Source organism: Oryzias latipes, chromosome 2 (genome assembly GCF_053564925.1).
Source record: "Oryzias latipes strain Hd-rR chromosome 2, Olatipes_Hd-rR_3.1".
In the NCBI taxonomy this organism is placed as follows: Eukaryota; Metazoa; Chordata; class Actinopteri; order Beloniformes; family Adrianichthyidae; genus Oryzias; species Oryzias latipes.
In genome coordinates, this window is record NC_136238.1 from 12,153,586 (window position 1) to 12,169,764 (window position 16,179).

Here is a 16,179-nt window from a genome sequence, read left to right on the forward strand (position 1 = left end):
ACATTGGTCAGAGGTCGTGCAAAGGCAGTCCGGTGTGGAACAAGCTCCTGTTTGCTTGCTGCTGTTTTCACTACTGCATGTTACAATTTGATTTGAATAAAGCATCTTGATAATTTTTCAAACACTTGATCGCAATATTTTAGAGTAAAACTTTGTGTAAAATGGTAAATGGTGTATACTTGTATAGTGCTTTTCCACCTTCCTTGAAGGGCCAAAGCGCTTCTAAGTCACAGTCCTATTCACCCACAAACACACATTATCACACCGAACACTGGTGCCAACCAATTACTACCAGAGGCAATGTGGGGTTCAGTGTCTTACCCACAAACACTTCAACACATAGGCATGAAAAGGAGGGAATCAAACCTCCGATGTTTAGATCAGAGGTTAAACGCCCAACTCTCCAGGAACGCCTCCAGGAACAGAGAAGGCAGTAAATAAACCATCTGTTGATTCTATTGACAAGTCCTGAGAACTTTTACCCGGAAGTGTCAGGTAGAGGACACTGACTTATGGTGGGCTTTAGATGTATGACTGACGGGATTCAGGATGTTTCTTTTTCTTTTTAATTTGAGTTTTGTGTGTCATCATGTTTCATCTATGTCTCTGAACTCTGTTTTTTTTTTTAAATACCAATACCGAGAAAGGAGGGTCATGAATGTGCATCAATGGGATTGTGTTGTTGCAGCTCTGTTTACTAAACAGGCATGTGCAACAATTGACATTCAGCTGATGTAAAAAAAAAACACAACTTTCAATGAAAAATGAAAGTAAATGTCTTGAAGACGCAAGGTTGTTTTCGAGGTTTGGTTTCACGGTTACAAGACTGAGTCGTGTTCTGACCTTTGGAGTTTTGGGTTTCAGCTGGATCAGGCCTTTAAATGTTACCCAAGTGACTGTAGGACACCTGATCATAGCACGGGCCACATCAACTGAGGATCCTTTGAGATGGAAGTTCTTGACAAACACGACTAAATTGATGCGGAAATGTCCCCAAGTGACTGCGATATACGGCAGCAAACATGCAACATTATCTTCAGAAATAGTCTTAAACTAGTTTCCACCACAATATCTACAGCAGTGGTCTCCAACTTTTAGTGGGCCACAGACCAGTTTACCATCACGCCATATTTTCAGACAGACTGGTATGATGGTGAAGTTGGCAAACTTTTTTTTGCTTCCGGTTTCCCCATAACTCCTGAAAAAAAGTTTTGATAAAATCTATTTATAACATTAAATCAAATTGTCTCGCATGTAAAGTGAGGCAAATAAGTATTTGAACGCCCTGTGATTTTGCAAGTTCTCCCACTTGGAAATCATGGAGGGGTCCGACATTTTCATCTAAGGTGCATGTCCGCCTATGGTCCACTACTCCACACAGCTCTTCTCTAGATCAATCAGGTTTAAAAGCTGTTGCTGAGAAACACAGAGTTTGAGCTCCCTTCAAAGATTTTCTATTGGGTGGAGGTCTGGAGACTGGCTAGGGCACTCCAGAGCCTTGATATGTTTCTTACGGAGCCATTCCTTGGTCTTCCTGGCTGTCTGCTTTGGGTCAAAACCCAGCCTTGACCCATCTTCAATGCTCTGACTGAGGGGAGGAATTGTTCCCCAAAATCTCGCAATACATGGAGTCTGTCGTCCTCTCCTTAATACAGCTCAGTTGTCCTCTCCTATATGAAGAAAAACACCCCCAAAGCGTGATGCTACTACCTCCATGCTTCACAGTAAGGATGGTGTTCTTGAGATGGTACTATTCATTCGTCTTCCTCCAAACAAGGCGAGAGGAATTAAGATCAAAATGTTCAAAAGTTCAATTTTGGTCTCATCTGACCATGTGTATTTCTCCCATGATCCCCACTTTTGTAATCATCCTGCAATTTCCTTCAACCCTCTTTTACACCCTTTCGTTTTTCTTAAACCGATGTTCTTTAGACTCTAAGTTTCTTTTTTGCACTGTGGTCGGATATTGTAGACAAATATTTCTGGGACAAACATTACTCGTGTCTTTCCTGCTACTTCAAAAAAGCTGAAAAATGTTGATGGGTGAGGGATGTGGACTCTACAGCAGTACAACCGCCCTAAAAGACAAAGCTGTTCTGAACTCAGGTCACCGCCGCTCAGATTTGCCGTGCAGAAAAAGAGCAGGGTCATCGTCAGGACTGCGGGAGGACCAGGTGGCACTGATAATGGTCTGACATACTCTGCTGTTGCGAAATGAAGCAGCTCTCTCTCAGGGTGATCGCTTTGCGTCATCCAAAGCTACACAGAGCTCCAGTTTGAACAAAATGAAGAAAAATTTGGCCATGACATTTTTGCCACATGATTACTGTTGGACAAATGCTTTGAGCACAGTTTGTACAGACGTTACAATATATAAAATAATGCTTCATCCACAACTGGGTTTGGTTCCACAGACAGGATTTTTACCAAAGGATTCCCTCCCAAAGGAAGGTCGAGTTTCTGTGTTGTAATGCCCAGATTTGACTAGAAAGAGTTTAATCTTGCTGCTGTTGTTGTTTGAGATGTGCTTTGATCTCTTTGGCAGACTCGGCTTCTGTGTCATCGGCTGTTGCTTTGTTTTCTGTGCTTTCGAAGTTTAAACAGGTGCGCCTTGACATCGCACAAAAAAAGGAGATCACAGACACAAAGCGAAACCGTCCCTGTATCTGATGGATCAATGGTTTCAAACCTTGTTCCCCGTGTTCCCAATCTAAAAGAGTGTGAGTTTACTAGAAACACAACCACAAATGACTGACACAAGGGCGTAGTGTGGTAAAATGCTGGTACTGTGTTGCATCTGTAACCTTTTAAAGTGATAGCAGGAATTTTTTTCTGTGTAGAAAACGTGGCAACTACCGGCACCAAATGTACTAGCATTACCAGCTCACGACGTTAAACTGAACGTGTTGTCAAGTATTTATAAGATGTAAACTCATAGTCATTTAGAACTGCAGTTGCACATGTCGACCAGTAGGGGCTGTGTCCAAAAACTCCTCCCAAAAGTTCAATCGCAGGTTAGGAATCGAGTAAAATTGAAAGTATTCAGGTACAAAATTTACAGTTAATGGCTAATACTGCGATTGGCACTGAAAATCTGTGTCCTCCACCTCAGTTTTTTGTTGTTTAATGCTTGTACAAAAGTACGTTCATAAACATGTCACTCCCGCGTCATGTGGGAGGAACTACCATCAAAAGTTTATAACCATGGAAGTCACAGAGAATGTTGAGAAATTAGGTTTATGTATTTCGATGAGCTCTACTATATCGTCTTTAAGCTCGTCACTGTGTCAGGATTCCTAAAATGATTCAGAGAATGTCCCAATCTGGTAAGGTTCACCAACTACAGCAGGATGACGGCCGCTTTCAGCGGTACTTTCGTCTCTCTGTGGCACAGTTTGAAGACCTGTTGTCCTGCATTACTCTGAGAAAGGGAAAAAATTTAAATAGGAAAAAAATTAGAGGACCTTTTTTTACTACTGTGTTGATACAAATAAGAAAAACATAGTTTGGGAGGAGCAGTGACTTCATTCAATGTCGGAATTTTAGAGGCACCTGGCGCTCAAAATGCACCGCAGGGCCTCTTATTGAATGTTCATTGAATAAAAATTGAAACCGGACACCCCTGCTGTGAAAATTGCATTTTGTTTAAACACAACTTTGGTCACGATGCACTTTATGGCTAGATACGTCTGTCTATTGGTGACGAAGGCCATTTGTCTCGTTTTATTTAATCGATTTCACTCAGCTAAATAATTGTTAACTTTGTAATAAGTTGATTGGCATTGGTTACAACTTTATCGTTAGAGTGCACTTAGGCCAAGAAAAGCTAGCTCATGGTAGTAACTGAAAATCCCTGATTGAAACATTATTTAATAAAGAAAAAAGTGCACAAGAGAGTGTGTTTACAGTGTGGCTAGTAGAGTAGCATGGTGAACGTCCTCAGGAGTGTTTTTTTGAGTCTTTGTATAATCCAAATGAGTGGCACATTTTAAAAGAATATGTGCTGTTATTACAGTGGAAAATTCTGATTAAAAAGCTAACGCTTTTATCAAACAGCATGACCATTAGCTTTTCATCAAAAGCTAATGGTAAACCCTTTAACAGTTGTATGAATCAAAGCCGAGCAGAGAAGAGCGCTCCCGTACAGTAAATCAACTTCTCACAAAACACAACGCACGACAGACCTTTGAGGTATTTACTGGAAGGTGCTGTGCTTTTAGGGAGACTTTTACTTTGTCAAGAAACCACACAAATCGTCATAGCGGGTCTAGATAAACACGACCGAGTGAAAATTCATTCAGCTGAACTACATCATCCTCAATTATCCTAATGCGCCACATGGAGCTTAGAGATCAGATGTAACCTTTTACCTGGTATACTCCGCTGAATATGCACGTCGACCTGCTCTGAAAAGCTTTTTACAAAGATTCTCAAATTGGGGAGCACAGTCCGATCGAACTGGATGCAAATGCAGAACAATCCATCAAAGATTTGGACGAAACCAAAAGCAACCAAAGGAAGGTAACCCTCCATCCTGCTGCAAAAGGGAGCTACCTTCATAAGCTGAACTCTACCATATAATGCAATAAAGTTAGTTCAAAGAGAATGGGATATTCTTTAAGGCTTATACCTCTCTCTGTAAAGATAATCCATTTAAATACCTATGCAGACAATGGCACTGTTAGACTAATTGATGCCATTCACTAAATGAATGCAGGCTTTAATCTGAGCCTTTTTAGCAGGAAAGAACATCCTGCTGGAAACGTCTTTATTCTCCCAGATATGAGGCCGAACTAGCAACCACTTTCCCAAGGGTTAAATGAATTTTCAACAGCTTGGTATCTAACTGAAGTGTATCTTCAAGAAGGACTTTTTAAAGTTCACCTTATGCTACTTTACCAATCTTTTTGTGTGTGCGATTTTGCATGCTATTTTTTTATTTTACAACCTCTTGCGTTCCTTTTTGGCTGTAGACCATTGTCAGTCAATGTCCTCCATCCTGTGCCTCTTCTACAGAACGCATTCCTCTTGGCAGATTAACAAAAATCTTCGATTGCTAGCAGATCTTTGTTTTCCTTCTACAATACTAGAATTCTTTTTCCACCAAAATTTGAACTTTGAGAGTTTGGACAAAAGAGAAAAGTGAGTTACGTGTGTAATGAGGGGTTTTATAGCCTTAAAACATCTGTAGTCCTACTTTGCAAATTTCACCTTTCACAAGTTATTTTTAGAACACAACTCCCATGACAAACAGGGTACCACTGTGTTCAAGAAGAAACGGTTTATTCACAAACTTAAAGGACCAATCCACTTCCCTCATCTTTAAGTTGATTGGCACAGAGGCAAGAGGCAATGACATCATCCTGCCCAACAGAGAACTCTAGAAATCTATCTACTACACATTTTGGACCATAGGGCGCACTAAAGATCCTTTAGTTTTCTCAAAAACCGAGCTTTGTGTAACTTTGACCCGATGACAAGAGGGTTGAGCAGGAGAATGTAGATAGACCCTCGACTGGATATGAGAACCGAAACGAGTGAGTGTGATGACAAAATCACATTTTTCCTCCAATTCAGGTGCCTTTTTTCCACAATACGGACATCGCCATGCTGAAACCAGAAATCATCACTAAACAGCTATCAGTTCGAGTCGGTCTGCGTCAGCATTTACTGTGGCAACCACTTGTACCAATCAGGAGTAAGGCCACACCCCTACCATTTGGGAGAATCTGTCAAACGTTTTGAAAGTTCAACATGAGACCACATACTGTTATTGAGGCATCTGATTGGTCAGTTTATAACTTGATTAACTTGTAATACAGAAAAACCAGCGGGCATTTCCTGTTTGGAACGCAAGGTGGGAGGGGTCACTCAGTCTAGTTCTCATAAATTAGTCAATAGGATAGACTAATCTGGAACACACTCAGGGTTGAGTCAATCTGAGATTCTAAAAGGCAAAAGTGTGGATGTTAAATGTGACTGGAAGTTACTGTAGGGAAGATAAATTGGAGAATATGAGTGGTTCCTGTTAAGAGCTTTTTTATCATTTAAAGAAGAGAACTTTCCTTTAAAAAATAAGAAGAAACTTGAATTAAATGGTCAGCACTAAGTACAATACAAAATACATCTTTACTCCCTATGGTTTAGCATGGAAACAGTTTCTTCTTTAGAGTAGGTTCTGCGCGGTGGAGCTAGGAGCTATGTCCGGTGAATCGTACGGCGAAGCAGCAAGCCTAGGTATCATAAATCTTGTGTTTTTCTTATATTCATTGAGACAATAATAAATTGATCATTCTTGTTTTTCTTTTGCCTTTCTTGAACGAATGTGGGTCACAGAGACACGGAAGTTACCGCTGAAAGCGGCTTTTGCGGCAGGACGGAGAGCATATCCGTGTTTATGAATGACTTCACACAACTTAATTATTTTGAGGGAACGAAATATTATTTCGAGGGAACGGAATATTATCTTGTGGGAACGGAATATTATCTTGTGGGAACGGTTTATTATCTTGTGGGAACGAGATATATTTTAGTTTTTTTATGTCAGGACAAGGGCTCCCTATTATAGTAATGAAAGAGGAAATGTTTAAAATAAGTTTGCACTCAGTAAAAACACTTGCCTCTAAAAAAAATGCAACAAAATCCAAGGCTAAAATGTAAAGAAAAACACGTAATAGCTCTACAAAAACGCTAAACATAACAATAACGCAAAACATATGTCGACTTGCAGAAGTCCAATGAAAGGTCAATAAAATAAAAGAATTCTGCTGGAAAATTTGCAGAGCTGGTATAAATCTTTTTTCTATAAATCAAACGTAGTCTGTTCTGCTGCAATAGAGCTCCAGAAACCATCAGCCATGTCATGATACAATAAACATCCGCTCCCATGGTCAACTCTGCTCCTAGGTGAGTGGTGAAGGGTTAAAACAATGTGGAAGAGATGCCGAGTGCTGCAGCGGCGGCACCTTTTTTTCTCCTCCTCCTTTCATTAGCATTCTGCTCAGGGACCGGTCCATTCATAAACGGGCCTGTTGCGAGTGGGCCAGGCATCTCGAAGGGACAAAACCCCATCCAAGGTCAGCGCACACGGTTGCCGCAGGAAGGCACAATGGCAGAAATCCCACATGAGCGCATCGCTGCACATCCCTCATAAAACCTGAAGGAGCGAGGAGAGGAGCAGCATGCACAGCAAAGGCCTGTCATTCATTAAAGCACAGGAGGCTGCGAGAGTTAGCACATACACGCGGTGTCGGCTATAACGAACTGTAAATAAATTGATATCGAAATGGCATGGGGGCAGGTTAGCATGGGAGCAGCAGACAATTTCATTTATGACTACTGAAACAAATCCTCCTTTTTGCCGTTTGAATCCTCCTTTATTGAAAAATAAAAGCTGCGGACGACCTTTAACCCCTTTCTCACTAAGGAACAAAATAAGCTTGTTGAATTACCGTAACCCTTTGATTATTTACGCAATTAACGTAAGTTCTACAGATTCGGATGCAGAGAAAAGCAGCTTTGCGCCATTTTTAAACACTTTACTCCCTGTCAGAATCAGCCGATTTGTATTAATGGCATAAATACTTCACTACAGTAAAGTGTTGGACATTGGCACAAAGCTGTTGTTTGCCTCTTCGGAATACGTTACGTATTGTGTTAACATTTAAAGAGTTGAGATAATTCAAAGAATGTCAACACTAAGTTTAAGTTTTTTTTAAGTAGTTTCTGTTCTTTAAAATAGCATTTAAATATGTGTAAAACAAAAATAAAAAAACCCTCTAAGGCGCAGCAAGTCAAGCAAGCAAGTACTACGCCAAATGTTGGGGCGGCAGTTTAGCTCAGGGGGTAGAGCAGGTCGTCCGACAACCGAAGGTTTGGCGGATCAATCCCAGCTGTCGCCCCCAAGCCCGCCTAGTCTGCAGCTCACCGCTTAAAAAATTAAAGGCTACAGGAAATGTTTGCTTATTAGCAAAGATTTTTGGCCTCTAAATCTGCGTTTACACCGAATGGGATTTGCGTGTCAGAAGCAGCCAGATTCAACGTTAAATCAGTGGTACAGACAGCAGCCCGATTTGAGCGGCGCAGCGCCAGTTCAAATATCTGAACTTTGGCGAAGTCGCCACGTTGCGTCAACCTACCAGGTATTGAGCTTTGGTCATGTGACGTTTTCAGTGACCATCAGCAAGTGAAAAACCAATCCAATATGGCAGATCGATGTGAAGGTTTTCGTCCTGAATTTCCATGCATCCATCCATCCCTTTAGCGGTGGTGGAGTTAGGTAGTCATTTACCCAACAAGTCATTTAACTGGGTCACAGAGACAGAAATACAGTTAAAAGCGACCGTCATTCAGACCCAGCTCCCGCAGTAGATGGTGAAGCTCATCGTACCGGGAGACTCTCTGAATGATCTCATGAACACAGACACGGAAATTGTGATTGTCGATGTTTTTGTAAACCTCTTTAAAATACAAAAACTCGATCTCTCAACATCATCCGTGTCTTTCTTTATTGGTAATGTGATAAACACAGATACAGCTTCGCGGAGTTTCAGGCTAAAAACATTTGGCGTCAAGTGTTTGAACACATTTTTGGCGTCAAGCAGCAAATTTGTCACGCAGCCAAGAAGACGTGACCGCCGCAAATTTAACACGTAACGTAGCATAAGACGTCGAACAGCAAATAGAAAAAAATCCATCATTCCATTTTTTTAATATTGAACAAAAATCACGTAAATACAGGTTAAAATATGACATCAATAGGAGGTTTAACTTGTTTTGCTTCTTGCATTGAATTATGGGTAACATTAGTGTAATTTCTATGATGGAAAAAGTATTTGGTCCAAAAAAACTGTCAGTATTTTGCATTATTCAGACAGAAAGAAACGGATTTTCTAACCTAAAAAATAAGAAAATTAAACGATCTCTCCTTTACAGCTAGCTGCTAATAGAGCTACCTAAACTGTACCTCTCAGTTAACCCCTTACAAACCAGAGGCAAAATAATCTGTTAGGTTTTTTTGTTGACCTCCATGTTCTTACTTTTTTTTTACTTTAAATCTTCATTTTGTGATTTTGTTTGTTTCTTTTGTTTTGGTTAGCCAACACACTGGAAGTACTTTTACTAGCTTAGAAGCTAATGCTCTTCAGCATGAAATACGCTAGTACGCTTGTGTATTTCAGTGTAGTGTGCGCTAGGGGAACAACGAACCGGTAGAGAGGCAGGGGCGGGGCTTAGACTCACCGCTTATGATTCCAGACAAACTAACAGCTGCTTCCTAATAAAAAATAGCTGTCATCCATAAGATTAATATAATTTATTGGGTTTACTGGAATTAACGAAAAAAAATAGACAGGAGTCTGCATCAAAGTGAATTTGTTTCCATCATCTCATTCATCTGAACTCTGGTGTTTGACAGACAGAAAAGTCTGTGAAAGGTTGTGGAAAATGGACAAAATATCAAAGGAAACATCACGTTCATAGAGAATACAACATAATTAAATTAAATAATTAAATAAATATCCTGACAGCTTTTTGAAGCAATACAAGTATTGCCAAATGAGCTATTGCGATGTATCTGTGAAAACATTTTTCTAACACACCTAGTGTTGCAACTCCCTGTGCCTTCATCTCAATGGGAGACTGATCCAAATGGCTCTTTGAGAGGTACAGATTACTATGAAGGTAAATATTTACCTTCATAGTTGCCGACCCCTGGTCTAGCAAATCCACGTGCATTCCAGGCTTGTATTGTAACATTATCATCTATAAAGTAAAATGTTTTGTTAAAAAAAATGTTGTTGCATAATGAGGAAATAAAAACACTTTATGTTCTTAATTTGTTATTTATTTATTTATCGTCCTCAAAAAGTATCAATGACAGTATCGTTAAAATACCGGATGGATAAGCAGTATCAATAAGACTAGTAGTACCAATAAAACCTTAATGATACCCATCCCTAGTGCTAAACGCATAAAATCAAGTGCTGTATTAACAAGCCCTGAGATTTCCCAGCTATTATTGTCACGCAGACAAGTAAAAACAAGACAATGCATCCTCAAAAAGTTCACGCTAGCAGGTTTAGCTGAACTAGACAAACCTTAGTATTTGTGGGACAATGTTAGCATTTTGATACTACCTTACAAGTGCAACCAGCGGTGTAAAATTACCCAGAAAAAGGTCTTAAAATGATTCATCTGGGTTTAAATTTGTCAAAGGGTCTCACTAAGCTTTGGTACGTTGAGACAAGATGGAAATCATCTTGTCTTATTATTTAAGATGATTTCCTAATTAATAGCAATCACTTGGAATTGCAGTAAGATGGTATCTCGATTCATTTCTGCTGAATGCCAAAGAGTTTCTTGGAAGGAGCAGAAACAGAAAATCCTCTTCCTTAAGCCTCCCTTCTAATGGATAATATTAGAATTGGACAGTTAATTAGCCAACCAATAAATCTGCCCATTTTTTTTTGTCCTTGTCCAAGGCCTAAATATTCTAGGGCAACTGCCAGACAGGCAGATCTTTGGGCAGCTCAGTCTGGTTGTTATGGAAACAAAGACAGTAAAAAAGAACTCAAAGCAAGTTCTGCTCATCCAACAGAAAGTTCAGCCAGCATACCTCAATGGATGTCTAGAATAAGTGAACAATTTCAGAAATAGTTTTTACTATAAACTACTGATTCTTGATGGGAACTGCGTCTGAATCCATGTACAAAAAAGTCATAAAACCTGCAGGTATCCCACACAAGATAGCAAGGTCATAGAGCGCTCGGTAAGCCCGTAGAACAAAAATGTTCAAGCACGTTTTCCCCTGCAGCTATGCAGCGGGCGACAGGTTGTAGTACACTTGTACAACGCATAAAGAGTGAAGAAGGTGAGGCAGACGTGTCGTACAGATTTTTCATTTTTTCAGACCCCACCCCAAATCGTGCAGACTTCACAAGAGGCCTGGAAGTAGAGCCCTGCGCGGGACTATTTTCTTCATCCCGCTCCCGCCCGCGCCCGCTGAATTTTTGACCAATCCCGCCCGCTCCCGCAACGTATGCGTTACACTCCCGCCCGCTCCCGCAATATGTATGTCCACTCCCGCCCGCACCCGCAAAACTCAGAGAATTTAGTCCCGCACAGTAATAGAGATGCATTGATTTTGTATCGTCCCCCGTCCCGCAGGAAAAAAACACGTATTTTTATTGATATCATTAAAGAGATTCATGTCCTCCTCCAGCCTCATCTTTTGATGCATTCCTCTTGTGTAATGTGCAACTTAAATATTAAATATATTTTCACAAATCCTGTTCGGTTAAAAGTGTCAGTGTGTGCGCGCGCAGACAGACGGCCTGAAGCGCGCTCTTAGTAAGAGGCGGGGCGGGGCGCACCCCCAACATCAGGTTACATGACAGAGCCCATTGGGCGTCTCTACCTAGTGCCTTCACGGAGCTTCAGTACATAAGAATCCAACAGCTGCACAGCCTAACGTAGTTCGCTTATATATATTCATGAGATGTTCATGGCAGCACTGATCCCGCGGGGTTTATTTTTTGCCGCCCGCAGCACAATCCAAAACCGCCCAATCCCGCGAGATTTGGGTTGGGTCCCGATCCAATGCAGCCCTCTACCTGGAAGCGATGTTTTACACTATAGGTGTGTGATCCTTGCAGGCACACACCATACGACAGCGTCACCCATATGCCATAAGTATGTTCAACTCACATTAGCCTTATGCTTACTTCACGAAATACATACTACAGGCACAGCAATCCTCCCTCCCGTTTTCAAAGAGAATTGCAAGTCGCACCCCATCCTGTCTACAACCATCTTTGCAAAAGTTTGAATGTTGCTTGTTTTCGTGGGCGAGACGCAGACACACTGCCGAGGCCGGCTAAAGGTTGACGTCATGAAATGGGCGGCATCTACAAGGAGCGAACGGCGTTGCCTCAGAAATCGATTTGGTTTAATATTATGGTGTCAAAATAGAGCCTAAAGTATTGCGCATCAAAACAGTAAAACCGCGCATCAAAACCCCAAATCTGCGAATCAAAATGCATAAATTGAGAACCAAAACCCACAATTTGCAACCAAAAGCCTTTCCCCAAAGCACAATCCTATTTCTCAGCTGCCGATTTGTTTTTCTCGCCATTTTGAAATCCTGTTTTTGAGTTGCAGTTTTATTTTGAAACTGTCTTTTTGAGTTGCGCTTTTATTTTTTGAGTTGTGCTTTTATTTTTTGCGGTTTTGATTCTAAAACCTGTCGACACGTAAAAACAGCGACATGTCAGTCAAGGGGAGGGGAGGCGGGACATCCCTGATATCCAGAAGCTCATTGGCTACCGAATAAGACCGAGTCTTACGTCAACAGACCAGTTTAGAATGTGCCGGTAAGTTTCTCATGTTTTTCATATCTTTTACTATATTAAAATATCAAAATTGTACTTTATTTAACCAGAGGACGCCAGCACATTCAGATGAGGAGCTCCACAAGTAGCTGCTAGTGAAAAAAGATGTTAGAAAGTTAGATGTTGCATGACAAACTATCAGCATTGTTCTCCTGTGTTAGCATGCTAGCTAGCTCAATGCTAGCGGGGTATCCAGCTCTTTTCATGACTTTTGTGGATTAAACAAAGTACATTTTTTACCACAGTGTCAGGATCAGTCATGTCAACCTGGGAATAATTGCCCGTGGATTGTCACTATGGTTAATCAAATTGTTTTTTTAAGAAGTACATTCATGTGTATATATAAGGTTTTTCAATATTTCCTTAGGGATTACACAGATGGATTGAACAACAAAGCAACATATTGCTGCAAGAAAGTGACACCTTTCCTAGTTTGGGATCAAGTTAATCCCTATTTAAAATAAATACATAAAAGAAACAGAATTTTTATTTGAAGTACCAGAGCAAATTTCCCACAGGTGGGATCAATAAAGTTTTTCTGATTCTGAACTGTATTCCAAAATAATTTTCTCAACCTTAAAGATTGCAGGTTAACACAGGAAGTTACCTTTCACAATATGCAGCTACTGAGTAGCAATTAAGGTGTGTGTGTGTGTGTATATATATATATAAATATATACACACACACACACTCATTTTAACTGTCTTAAATACATTTTTCTTTGTGTGCAGGATGCTGTGGACATTGGACGACAGACTAACTTAAACCAGGCAGAGCAGGAAACTGTTGGAGTTGTTGTTCCCTCTGTGGCTTGTCCTCTCTCTTCTCAGACCTGTTCAACCCTTGTGGGACATCAGAAAACCATGGCCAAGACATTAACATTTATGTACTGATCTATGCATGTCATCACAGCAGGATGTAACAAAAACTAACAATGTGAACAGATCTCATCTGCCTTACAAAATACTGCCCCCCTTAAGAAAATAAATGGCTAATAATCACCACTGGTATTTTGTAAAGCTTCATTTTTTAATGTTTGACCATTGAATGTGTTTTGTACAAAATACTGATGGTTTTGCAAAGATCTTTGAAACACAGAGTCAAGTGCATTAGGTTCTGTGAAATTCTGAACCACAATTCAGAGAAATTAAAACAACTGTTTTTAAAACTCCTTAAAAGACTTGAGGTGGAAAAGTCACTGTTTTCGTACAGGCACTAAGAAATGGGAAGCAGACAGTGTGGTCAAAATGGACAACTATTTTAAAGGCTTCTCTTTCAGTTGACAGGAGATGTCTGTGAGCCTGCTGGACAGCCTTTGCATCACACTGGGACGTCTTTGGGGCCTGCATCTGGAAAGAAACAAAAACAGCAAAGTTAATTAACCAAAAAAAGAAGAGAAAAATTAAGATTAAATTTTTTTTCATTACCTTAAAGAAGATGTAGACATCCACGTCGTAGCTGCCTCAGTATTCCTGCCTTTTTTGTTATGGTATGCATAACAACGGCCCTTATAGAAAACAACAGACATACAGCAATAGTCAATTTTAAAACCACCACCCAATTAAATATACTAATAATTCTATTGATGTCTAATACTGGAATAATTTTAAGTGGAATAAAACACGTTTTTGCTGGTCTGCTACAATTTACTCTGCTCTGGTTCACTCGAATACCGGACTTCTGCCAGTCTGCATAGTGCAGACGCATACATTTTGAATAATATGGCACAGCAATATTGTTTCTCTGTTCAATAATTCCCTCTGTCTGTAAACCCTGAAAAATATTGAGAAACCTTATAGGTTATAACATATTTGATTAACCCTAGTGACAATTCACGGACAATTATTCCCAGGTTTACATGACCGATCCTGACACTGTGGTAAAAAATGTACTTTGTTTAATCCACAAAAGTCATGAGAAGAGCTGGATACCCCGCTAGCATTGAGCTAGCTAGCATTCTAACACAGGAGAACAATGGTGGTAGTTTTTCATGCAACATCTAACTTTCTAACATCTTTTTTCACTAGCAGCTACTGGGGGAGCTCCTCATCTGAATGTGCTGGCGTCCTCTGGTTAAATAAAGTACAATTTTGATATTTTAATATAGTAAAAGATATGAAAAACATGAGAAACTTACCGGCACATTCTAAACTGGTCTGTTGACGTAAGACTCGGTCTTATTCGGTAGCCAATGAGCTTCTGGATATCAGGGATGTCCCGCCTCCCCTCCCCTTGACTGACATGTCGCTGTTTTTACGTGTCGACAGGTTTTAGAATCAAAACCGCAAAAAATAAAAGCACAACTCAAAAAATAAAAGCGCAACTCAAAAAGACAGTTTCAAAATAAAACTGCAACTCAAAAACAGGATTTCAGAATGGCGAGAAAAACAAATCGGCAGCTGAGAAATAGGATTGTGCTTTGGGGAAAGGCTTTTGGTTGCAAATTGTGGGTTTTGGTTCTCAATTTATGCATTTTGATTCGCAGATTTGGGGTTTTGATGCGCGGTTTTACTGTTTTGATGCGCAATACTTTAGGCTCTATTTTGACACCATATAATATGGGGTAGGAAAATGAGCAGGGAAAATTTCTCATCTATCGTTAAAAAAGCTGTTCTTTAGTGAGCCAAAGGTCATTTAATATCATATATATGGATATAGCTTACTCTGAATGACTTAAGAAAAGCGTGATACAGGCCCTTTAAACACCAAATATGACCTCACTGTGACCCCCGAAGTAAAAACATACTAAGTATGAACATTTTACAAACACTATTTATGATTCCACCGTGTTCTGATTCTGAAAATTTGGAGGATTTATGAAAATTATTATTTTGTAATGAAAAATTGTTCAAAGCTTTAGGTCTACAGTACATTTACCAATCTAGTGAGCATTGACGTACGATGGTTTTTCGCAAAGACTTCAAGGACACTGGATTCTGGAATTGTAATTTCCAACAGCCCTATAAAATGGCGACAACCCTATACAGTGCACTAAGTAGTGAAGGAATTTGGGCACAAACTGGGTTTAAAGAAAAAAGCAGTGGATGTCACCACTTTATTTACTCAAAGGTTTTGAAACTCAGCTTTAAATAATAAGTGCCCTTTCCTAAACGTGAGGAGTTAAGAGGTTAGTCTCTGGTGTTAGTTTGAACCCTTTGTGTCCGGGCGACAGTATGAACAACTAATCTACTAAATCTGTGGAGCCAATCAGGTTTTCACATGATAGATTCCCACCCACCCCTCTCCCTCAGATAGTTATTTTTCTTATGACCAGATTGGCCACCTCTGTTAGCCATTTCCATGAGATTTGGTTGAAATGACAGATTTGTTCCTCCAAATGTTCAGCTTAAGCTCTTTTTCCAAACCTGAGGGGAACATGGCTCACTTAGCAGAGCTCCATCTGTGATTGGAATTTGTTTCGAGCAACCCATCTCTGAAAAGCCCTTCCTGGACACAGATGTCTGCGATGCTTATGGAGGCTGCACTGTTCCTTTTCTAAACTGTACATCCCGCCGCTCCCAGGTCAAGCGGGCTGAAAGACGAACATGATCTCCCTGCTGCTCCCGCCGCTGGCCTATTTCGATCGGAGCAGTTGCTTTCCATCAAATGAAGGACAAGCGGACACGGAGAGCAAACCAATAGGGATCAACTTCTCTGTACCGCCGTCCCTCCAGCTCAAAAAGATCAATGCAGATGTGTGAGGTTGACAAGAATCTGGAGAGGGAGGACGCTCTGGCCGCTGGCCTCCTTTCCACTTGAACACAACACCGGCTAAGATTAGATTTGCAG

At 40.4% G+C, this 16,179-nt stretch overlaps 1 protein-coding gene and 2 long non-coding RNA genes across 3 annotated transcripts in view; 1 reads left to right on the forward strand and 2 right to left on the reverse strand.

Annotated features, from left to right (window-relative positions):
- LOC101175225 (NALCN channel auxiliary factor 1) overlaps positions 1 to 16,179 on the reverse strand; it is a 42,275-nt gene that overhangs the window by 19,944 nt on the left and 6,152 nt on the right. The gene's annotated exons all lie outside the window — the stretch shown is intronic.
- On the forward strand, positions 12,235 to 13,394 carry LOC144984371 (uncharacterized). Its single transcript, XR_013647999.1, has 2 exons — positions 12,235 to 12,371; positions 13,122 to 13,394. It is a non-coding gene; the product is annotated as an uncharacterized LOC144984371 (long non-coding RNA).
- On the reverse strand, positions 13,561 to 14,664 carry LOC111948818 (uncharacterized). Its single transcript, XR_002874803.2, has 3 exons — positions 14,528 to 14,664; positions 13,818 to 13,897; positions 13,561 to 13,739 (listed from the first exon to the last, which is right to left on the reverse strand). It is a non-coding gene; the product is annotated as an uncharacterized LOC111948818 (long non-coding RNA).